This window comes from Telopea speciosissima, chromosome 7 (assembly GCF_018873765.1).
Source record: "Telopea speciosissima isolate NSW1024214 ecotype Mountain lineage chromosome 7, Tspe_v1, whole genome shotgun sequence".
NCBI classification, from domain to species: domain Eukaryota; kingdom Viridiplantae; phylum Streptophyta; class Magnoliopsida; order Proteales; family Proteaceae; genus Telopea; species Telopea speciosissima.
In genome coordinates, this window is record NC_057922.1 from 387862 (window position 1) to 398432 (window position 10571).

The following is a 10571-nucleotide window of genomic DNA, read 5'->3' on the forward strand; positions in this document are numbered from 1 at the left end:
GAGGATCTGAATTGAATAACATATGATACACATTCAAACTATTTTTTAAGTCTTATTTTTCTGTTGAATTAAAGAACTTTAGAGAATAGAACAAGGGGCAACCAAAAGAATATGTCAATTAAGTTCCAAATACACCAATTGATGGGTCATTAATAAGACAATCCTTATTATTAAACACATACAACTTTTACATTCTTAAAAGAAAAAACGTTCTCTGCACTGGGGGCACAAGATGCGTCCAGACACATGGGGTCCCTTGACTGACCGAAATGGCTACCCATGCCGCCCCATGTGTCTAGGCGTAGCATTGGCCTCTGTGAGGTTCTAGGCATAGAACATCACCCCTTCTTAAAAATGCTCTGTTTTTTTTTTGTAACAATAAAAAACTCTTTTAGTTGTCCCCATACGTACAGTTACCATAATCTCTATTACTAGTTTTGCTTAGAACTTTGACTCTCTCCTATGTTTCCCTAACCTCTTAAGCTGTGTTCGTTTACTTTCTCATACGAAAGAAAAGAAAAGGAAAAATAAAAAAATAAAAAATTCCTCCCCTTATTTTTGGTTGTATTGAGAAAATCATTTGAAAAAATATGATGAATTCCATTATTGTAATTACTTTTTCCCCATATTTCTCTTACTTACACATCCAAACGATCATATTTCCAATATTTCTCTTGCTTTTCCTTCCTCGTCGTGAGAGAAAACCAAACCAAACGTAGCATTAATATCCTACACCTTCATTTTCACTTGCAAAAATAAACTCTAACCACCAAAACGATATTATTCTTGCATCAGCTTCCTATGTTCTCTATACCATTACGCTCCATTCCAAATATTAATACCGGGTATACTTTTTGTCTTTTATTTTTCTTCTTCTTTTTTTGATGAACAATATGACTTTATAGACGGTGAATATCTCTTGTTTCATCTTCCTAACAATTTAAAAACGTTACATGACATGGTGGGTTGAATCGTATCACATGATGCTGTCTTCAAGACCCCTTTTTTTTTTTTTTTTGGGTGAATAGTCTTCAAGACCTTAAACACCCCATATGTTGCAATCGAGAATATGCAAATCAGCCTTCAAAATAAAACTCCCAATGAAATCCATTAGTAGCCATGTATTTATGTATTATACATTTTCGAGTACCTCAGAGTCGTGCTCAAATCAAAAAAAAATTTCACAAAATTATTTAACAAAATTTAAAATAAAATGTCTAAAAGAAAATTGATAATCAATCTCTTGAAGAGACACACAAGAGACTGAGAGAGAGTCTTGAAGAGACAGTTGCCCACGTACATAGAGACATGATTTACACATATATTGGAGTATAGAGACACTTTCCTTCATGGCCCCTACTGACTTTTTGACTGTTGATTCGGTAGCCCAAATTATAAGTTCAAGATAAAGAATGGGTATATAATTTTTTTCTCCTCAATTATGGATTCCGGTGGAGAATTATAATAAGTCAATGACTGTACTGGGAGTGCTCAACTTTCCACTGCAATCGTCTCCACAGTGATGAGCTAATGAGCTATATGGAAAACAAGATTTTCAAGCTTCATGCATCGATTGATGTTTGAGAGAGTTGAAATTAAAGTTCTCGCAAGGAGTGCGAACAGTGTGTTTGTGGGCTTAAAACTTAAAAGTGGAACAACAATGGCCCCGTGACTTTCACTCCATTTTGAAAATTTGGTCTAATGGACCCAGATCAGAATCCACTAAACGTCTTGTCATAGCCAGATGTCAAAACATCCTTCTTGTGCTTGTGGGGAAAAACGCAACCAGACTGGTAGCTCCTGCATCTAAGCATAGGTGGCATGAAATGATTAGGGATGTAAATGAAAATCCGAATCTGAATCCGAATCCGTATCTGTATTCGTTTAAGGGCATTCGTATTTGTTTAGAGATATCTGGGAAATAATCTGAATATTCCAATTAAAATCCGTCTGAAAAAAAATCCGAATACTAAATAATGAAAAATTTAGTAAATAATGATTTTGAAGGTTTTTGAAGATTCAACAAGTTCTCGAATATAATGAAAAGAGAATCATGATTTAAGAGATATGGATTGAGAGTGAATTGTATCCGTTAGGGGGAGGAAGGTCCGAGTTACACAAGGCAGAGATGTAAACGGATGGTCGAAAATCCAAATCCGATCCCCATCTGAATCTGTTTAGAGGTATCTATATTCGGCCAGGGCATATCCGGCTCCGAGCACATCCGATCTGTATCCGATCCGAATCCAATCCGTTTACATCCCTAGAAATGACGCACCATAGTGCCACCACCCCAACAGAAAGGCAGACATCTCAACACCCCCATACTAGCACGCATGCTCCCATTGAACTCGCACCGGCGTAAGGGTCACACACGACCAGGTAGCATTCTTTTGTCCAAAAACTATATATCTATTAAGTGTTCCCAAAACCCTTTTTCTGAAAAAGAGAAAGTTTTCTTCCATCACGATGAAAATAGACTGGGTTTTCCTTAAGCCACATTGAATATTTGAATGAGGAATTCTTTCTCCAACGGCCACCATTCCGATAGGATAAATGTCAAAAAACAATGAAGGGTATTTTGGACTTATTATAAATCGGGGAAAACAATAACAATCCTAAATTCGTGGGTGAGGTATGGAGCCCATTGGAGGACCCCAGCTCCCCTCTTTGTTTTTTCTTCTTTTTTCTGGTAAAAGAAAATCTATTGATTTATATGCGAAGAGCATGTGGTAAAAAGATTACAAATCCCCTGTAACCACGGAGTGGAGAGTGGCCAAATTGTCGAACGCACCGTAGACAGGGCCTTCCTAGCTAGAGAATCAGCAACGACATTTGCCTCTCTAGGAATAAAAGTGAAGATACATTCACTAAAGTAAGAAGTGATGTGCACTATATCTGCTATCACTGGTTGCAGCGTCAGCAGGGCAATCTTGGTCTTGTCATTATGAAGGAGATAACCTGAAGAATATCAGATTCCACCTTCAAAAACTCCACATCTTCAGAGATTGCTTCTAGGAGTCCAAGACGGATTGCTAGTGCTTCTCCGATAACAATGCTATCGAACCTGCTGATATCAGATTTTGCAAACACCGGGGTACCATGAGAATCCTTGATAATAAGACCGATGCCACAAATACTATGGTCTGGGGACCAAGATGCATTAGTGTTCAGCGAGAAGAATGGTTGGTCCAAGGGTTTCCAAATAGTAGCACTTCTCGAGAGAGGGGTGGGAGTGTGGCTCTGGACTTGTGGTGCACTAAGACAATTAAGAAACTCATGGTGTGCCTTTGTAGCTACTTGAATGACTTCCTCATGTGTCATTTTAGCCCGACCCATCACCAATGCAATGCTAGCCGAATTCGGATCAGCTACCCACATGTGGATGGGTGGGGACAAATCTGACCCCTCCAGGGGTAGTGGGTCCCATACCCCCATGGAGGGTTTAGATTTGTTCCCACCCATTCCCATGTGGGTAACAGATCCAAACTCTTGCTAGCCAACCATAGAGGCCAAGCTAGAAAAGTGCAATAACAACCGAGCTCCTTGAATCTCTTCTTCCCCATCTTACTCCATTCATGCCAACCTTCAATCCAAGTCTGAATCGAGAAATCCTCTTCATCTGGGACACCAAAGGCTAAGGGGCTACCGAACCAAGAGGCTTTCGTGACTGGGCAATGTAAAATAATGTGATCAGGGCTCTCAATACTTGCTCCACATCTAGAACATTGGGGATCAATATTAACATGTCTGAGTAAGAAGCCTTCACCAGTAGCGAGCCCTGCTGCGCATGCTCTCTAGAGAAAATTTTTAATTTTCGGCATTGTATGGCACCCCCAAATTGTCTTCCATACTGTAGATGTAGTAGTGGCCCATTTGCTCACTCTTGAAGATGCAAGATTTATCGACTGAGGGACTGTCTTGGGCTTACATTGAAGGACATAGGCAGATTTGACAGAGTATCTTTCATTCTTAGAAGCTCCCCTCACAAGCCTATCCTCTCCTGGGAACAAGGGAACCTGCATCTTGAGGATGGCATCTATAGCCTCCTTGTGAAAGAGATGATGAAGAAGTGGTTGATTCCAGGTACAGCAATCATGATTTATAAGATCTGAGACCCAGGTAACAGCACAATTCAAGGGCCTTTCTTGTTGAATTTTGAAACCCAGAAGAGAAGGAAGCCACTTCTCACTCCAAATAGCAATCTTGTCTCCTTTCCCCAGCTGCCAAAGAAGCCCTTCCTTTATAATTTTCCTACCCTCCAGTATATTTCTCCAAGCCCATGCAGGGCTGCTTCCTAGCTTTGCTTCCAAAAATCACACTTTGTGAAGTATAAAGCTTTCATGAACAAAGCTCAGGAAGAGGAAGGATCGCTGAATAATTTTCAGGCTGATTTCGAGAGAAGAGCTTTGTTGTGAAATGCCGGCTCTCGAAGCCCAAGACCTCCACACTCCATGGATTGCCTTAGCTTGTCCCAGGATAGCCAATGGATTTTATTCCCTTCAACTGTGTCTCCCCAATAGAAACCAACTGCCTTCTTGCGGGTCTGCTCATGGTGCTTCACAAGAAGCTTGGAGTGTGAAGCAACATAGTTTGTAATGGGCAATGCCACAAATTTGAGGAGAACCTCTCTCCCAGCATGAGAAAGAAGATGTTTTGTTCAGCCATAGATCTTATTGCTCTGCCTTTCGCTGATATCATGAAAGAGTTCCAGCTTATTGACTCCAATCTCAGACGGCAAGCCAAGGTATTTAGATGGGCCATCTTCATACCTAATCTTCAATATCCTACTAAACCACCTTTTGAACCGAGAAGGGGTGTTGGGGCTAAAACATAGGCTCGACTTTGCAAAGTTAATAGTTTGACCACTCGCTTTACAAAAAACATCCACCTTGTCTCTAAGTTTGAAAATCTCTTGCACCTTGACTTCGGAAAAAATCAAACAATCGTCCACAAAGAGGAGGTGAGAAAGGGGGAGAGATCGAAGCCAAACTTTGATACCCTTAATGAGGCCATCATTTTCTGCTTTCCCCAAAAATGACATTACTAATCCTGTCTACCTAAAATTTTCCACTCAGTTCAAGCCTTTTGCGTTTAAAAAACTAAGGTTATATCTCATTTTAAAATTCTAATGGAAGAGGTAACTAAGATGATTGGTGGGAAAGAAAAAAAAATCAAACAAAGAGGGAAAAATAAAAGGAAAGGATTTTCGAGGCAACGTACTATAGTTTCTAGGTGGACTGCTTCAAGCTCAAAGCCATGACGTCCTTCTAGCCCAACTCTAATAAAAGCCCACTCTTTTGTTGAACGGGTTGGGCTTAGGCCTTCCTCAACAGCTCAACCCCACCTAAATCTAGCCCACTTACACGAAATTCAGAGGAATGTGTGAGATAGCCCAACGTAATAATCTCAAAACCTTTTCTGGTTGTTTTGAAGTACAGCCATTTTCTCTAAATTTTATGTAAAACAAGATCATGATGTAGTGCTTTATGACCAGGAAACTTGGTTAACTCGCCGACCAGCCAATCCGAGTAACTCAGCGATCCAGCCTGATTAACTAGGATTAACTAGTGACTCAAATACTTTTTTTATTAAAAATTGGAAAAATATATTGAATAGAGAGAAAATAAAAATACAAAAAAAAACAGAAAAATAGATAGACAAATAATACTAATAAACCAAGCATAAAAAAGTAATTTGCACCATTAACATTATTTTAAAGCATAATATTGTTCTTTTTTTTTTTTTTTTTTTGGTGAAAGAAAAAATATTTGTTCTCAAATGCAGAGTAAAAGTCACTCTACCTAAGTGGGCCTCTTCAGGATGGGCCCAACTGTTAAGAGGAGCATGCATGGGTTCTTCCCCGTGGAGCCCAATAAACAATGACGCTAATACCCACCGCTTGTAAATGGTGCTGGGCCTGATCACAAGTTTGTAAGTTGATCCAAGTATGGCCTTTTTACCTGCTGAAGATTTTATATCACTTGATAATTTGTGCTTCTGTTACGAAATTTCAATAGAGGTTCATCTTCATTGGGTGTGTGAGTGTGGTGCGTATTGTGTATATCCGTCATTCCGCAGCTTTAAAAGTTGGTTAATCTTTCGGGTCGGCGTGTGGTTTGTGTGTTTACGAATATCATAAAAAAAAACAATTTTTGAACAAATTTAATAGACAACCAGAAAGTGTCGACATCGAACACTTACGATTCTGATACGAATCATACGTATGATCCAATAATATGTTTTAAAACCATGGTTACAAGTCCCTTGCAAGCTGAACAATCCCTTGAGGTTAGAACCACTAATGTAGCCGTAGGCTTTAGGCTACCCTTTCTCAAGAAGTAAATTAGTAGTCTCAGGCCTAAAATGGGTTGGGCAACTGAAGGTAAGGGTGTCAAACCCTAAACCAAACCGGCCCAACCCGATTGAGTTTGATCCAAGCCGAATCGATGCTTTACCATTTCAACTTTGGTTTATGAGTTAGATTCGATTCGGTAGTGTTCGGGCTAAACTGACGAACATTGAAATCGACCTCTGAACACTAAAAACCCTACCTAATTCCTATCCAAAACCAGTCTATATTAGGTTTTCAAATCGAACCAAACCGAATTGAAACCAATAGCACAAATAGACCAAAACAGAATCCAACCCCAAAACCGAAATCGAATTGAGCCGAAACCAAAAAGTCGTTATTGATTCTTTATGGTTTCCCTGAAACTCACACCAAAATTGAAAAAACCAAACCAAACTGCCCGATCGACATCCCTTGCTGAAGCAAAGTCTCCTTATCATATGATCCATCGGGCGTCACGTCGGTAAGTTTGAGTTTGGATCACCTATTTTTATGTGTACATTATATGTATGGTTTGTGATGGTTTTTTTTTTTTTTTTTTTTAAGCCTTTGTAAATGATTTTCCACGCATTGCTAATGGCAACAAAAGGGACAATGTTATCAACTAATTGAGATCCAGATCGGTCTCGATCAATCTGAATCGAGTCCTAAATTCCTAATTGATCAGGATCATTGAGTAGTTGACTGGAATAGACCAAAAGATGTCCTAACCCTAATTTCCAGTTTCCACACAAGGATCGAATAAACCGGATAGCTTGGAATTAGGATCGACGTCGGCCGACTCCAATGCGAATGCGCCAATCTAATCCTGATTCTTGAAAAGTATGGATAGGTGAGACTTGAAAATGAGTTGGGCTGTTCAGATTCGAGAAGATTGAAGAGAGTCAACAGCCCAATGTGTCTGCTAACTTCTAACCTCTAGGATTCTACATTTCTACGTCGATCTCATTTGCCTACTGTGAAATGGTTTCAATTTAAACGAGAATCGAGAATTGGATCAAAATAAACCCACTAGGAATCAGTAATGACCCACCCAATAGCTAATAATGGGTCAAGTTTTAAATCTATCGATCGACTGATCTGATTCTAAACATACCAATTAAATTTTTGGTCTTCCAACGATTCTAGAATCAATAAACCAACTAGAAACCAATGGAATTGGATTAAATCCACATCCTAATCCTATATATGTTGGGAAGTGGTTTATTGTGTCTAGGAGTGTGGCCTATGCCACTACTCCCATGTGTCTATCTCTCTCCTCCTCCTCAAAATAAGAGGACATAGATGTCTTTTCATATGGAGAGGAGAGAGATAGACTCATGGGAGTACTGACATAGACCACATTCCCGAATACAGTTCTTTTTTTGTTATATAATTCTCAAGACTTAAGGCGATGAGAGCTACGGTCAAGCCCTTTATAATTTTAGTCTTTCAATTTTGACTGTATCTATTGTCTCATATATTATTTTACCAAAGATTTGGATGTTAATTTAAACGAATACGCCTTAAAATAATCTTAATTAATGAGAGTGGTGGTGTTCTTACTTATTATTTAAATATAAAACAAGAGATAATATAGACTAATTTTGAGATTTGAGAAAAACTTGCACATCTCATATGATTGAATTTAATTTCTTATTATAATATTGTTGAATATATATAGCATGTCTATGGTTTGAGGTATTGGTATTAGGCGATATGTAACAGTTTTATTAGTGGCTATGTCGATACCATATTGGTGACACAGTATGGACAAGGGGTAAGACAAGAAAAAAATCCTCTTTTTTAAGGGAAACCAAGGACAATGTTGTCCGATAAGATTGATATCGTATCGATATCGTATCGTTTGTGCAAGTGATCGATACCCGATCAGATACCATGCACTAAAACCATGACCATGTGTAAGAGAATTTTAAAAAATTTTTGGACTACTTGAAATGATTAGAAACCAGAATCAACCCACACATTAAGTAATGATCATAGGTCTTAGGTTTGGAACCGATTAATTTATTGTATCCATTATAATTATAACCCTTTAGGGTTGGAATGGTTAGAGACTGGAATGATAACCTAAAACCGAACCAATTCACACCTTGAACCACGTAAAACATACACACGTGTTCACATGGTACGGTCTATACTGAGTTTTGGTTCCTCTGCACGTATGTTCGTGTGCATATACATGTGAGAGGCAAGGTTCAAAATCCAGGTATTGGACTCGGTATCGGTCATTGCCAAAACCTTTCTGGATCGGGATCGGATCGATACAAATCGTTCAAGATCGGTCAAAACACCCCAAAATCGTTTTTTTATGTATCGGTTCATGTATCGGCCAAAGTTGGTGGATGTTTTGATCTTGGGATTGGATCGGATCGGTCAAGATAATATTAAAAAAACAAAAAACAAAAAACAAAAAACTTTGAAAAAATAAAAAATATTCAATTGGATCGGATCGGCCGATCTAAGGAACGATCTAATCAAACCTTATTGTATTAGTCTAATCTCGGGATCGGCCTCGATCGATACCAATCCGATCCAGCCAATATCGGTCGATCCAATTCAAAATTCAGAACCATGGTAAGAGGTAACCACCTATCCTATTTTTGTCATTTACAAAGGAAAGAGGAGGTATTTACAGAAATAAAATAAACATGTGATTGACTCCGAGCGGTCCATTCTCGAGAATTTTGCTTACGTTGACGCGCAATCGTGCCAGTGAAGGTCACGTAAACAATGGACTTTTGACTCTTTTTTTTTTTTTTGTTAAAAAAATAGTATAGATATGGATATGGAAGTGGGACTCACGTCTAACCCGGTATCCCTCACTCAGTCGGACCCGGATCCTCTGTGCTACACCTCATTCTCATTTGGAAGATTCTCAAAAAAAAAAAATATCTGTATTGGACACGCATCAGGGAGCAACGGAAGAGTGACGGCTTCCGTTTTCGTTTCAACCCAATGACATAATTTTCTTTTCTTTTTCTGAAAGCAAAAAATAAAAGAAAGAGAAACTGCAAGTCCTCGTCCACTCCTATCCTTCACATCTCCGAAGGGATAAGGAGGAGGGAGAGAGAGAGAATACGATCAAGAAGAGTGAAGAAGATGATTATTGTGCATTTCATCAAATGGTTAATGTTCCTGGCCTAACTGTGGAGTTCTCCATCAAGGGCCAAGAGAAGGACAGAGAGAAGGGCCTACTCTGGAGTTCTCCATTGCTGCTGCTGCTGCTTCATGTGTTTGAAGGGATACACTTTATAATCTTCCTCACCTCAATGTGGGAATTTATAGAAGAGGAGGGAGTAAGGTACGTATGAAGGAAATTAATATCTCTTTCTCCCATGAAGAAATTGTAATGGGAAAAGTCTTTTGAGAGGTTAAATATCTCTTCTCCGATGAAGAAGTAGTAATGGGAAAAGTCTTTGAGAGGTGTTTCAAGACTTGGGCTATCTCTCTCTCCACCCACCACCTATTGATAAAGGCTGGCAGCCAAGGAAATGAGATTTTAAAGGGTATTTTAGAAAGGAAATACTTGGAATCTTACATTTTTAGGAAGATGAAGTTTGGAAATAATAAGAAGTAGGATTCTTCGTAGGTTGTCGTTGCCATAGGAGGAGCTTCTTAATTGATTATTTTACACTATCCAATTTTAAATTACAAGGAAACAAAAATCAAATTTCAAACTTCTGTTGTTGGAATCTGCTTCTGCATCTTTGATTGTTGAAAGAGAAGCAGATTATGAGGAAACGAGAAGCTTTCTCTCTCTCTCTCTCTCTCTCTCTAACCTCATAGAATGCCAAGCTTCGGCAGCTGTTGAAGCAGAAATACGCAGTTTGAAGCGATGACAAGGTCTTCCGGCGGTGAAAACTAGGGACACAGGAGAGGGAGAGTTCGCCGGGCCATGGGAAGAAGACGATGAGTCTCCATTTTACCATTTACAGTTTTACACAGGGAAGAGGAAAAGTTTCTTTCTTTTTTTTTCCCCACTCTCCCTCCCGAAGTCCCGATTTCGAATCTTTCAAAAAGATATTATTTTGTTTATTTCTAAATTGAAGAAGGTGTGGTGAGACTCCATTGTCGTCATTGTATATGTGTCAAATCAAGATTGGTGCAGTAGAGAAACTTCTTCTTCAGGCTTCAGCACCGCTGTAGAGGTACCCGGGTCCCACTATGTCCCTCCGCTCCTCCACTTAACTGACCTTCCCTTTCAACGTTATTTCCA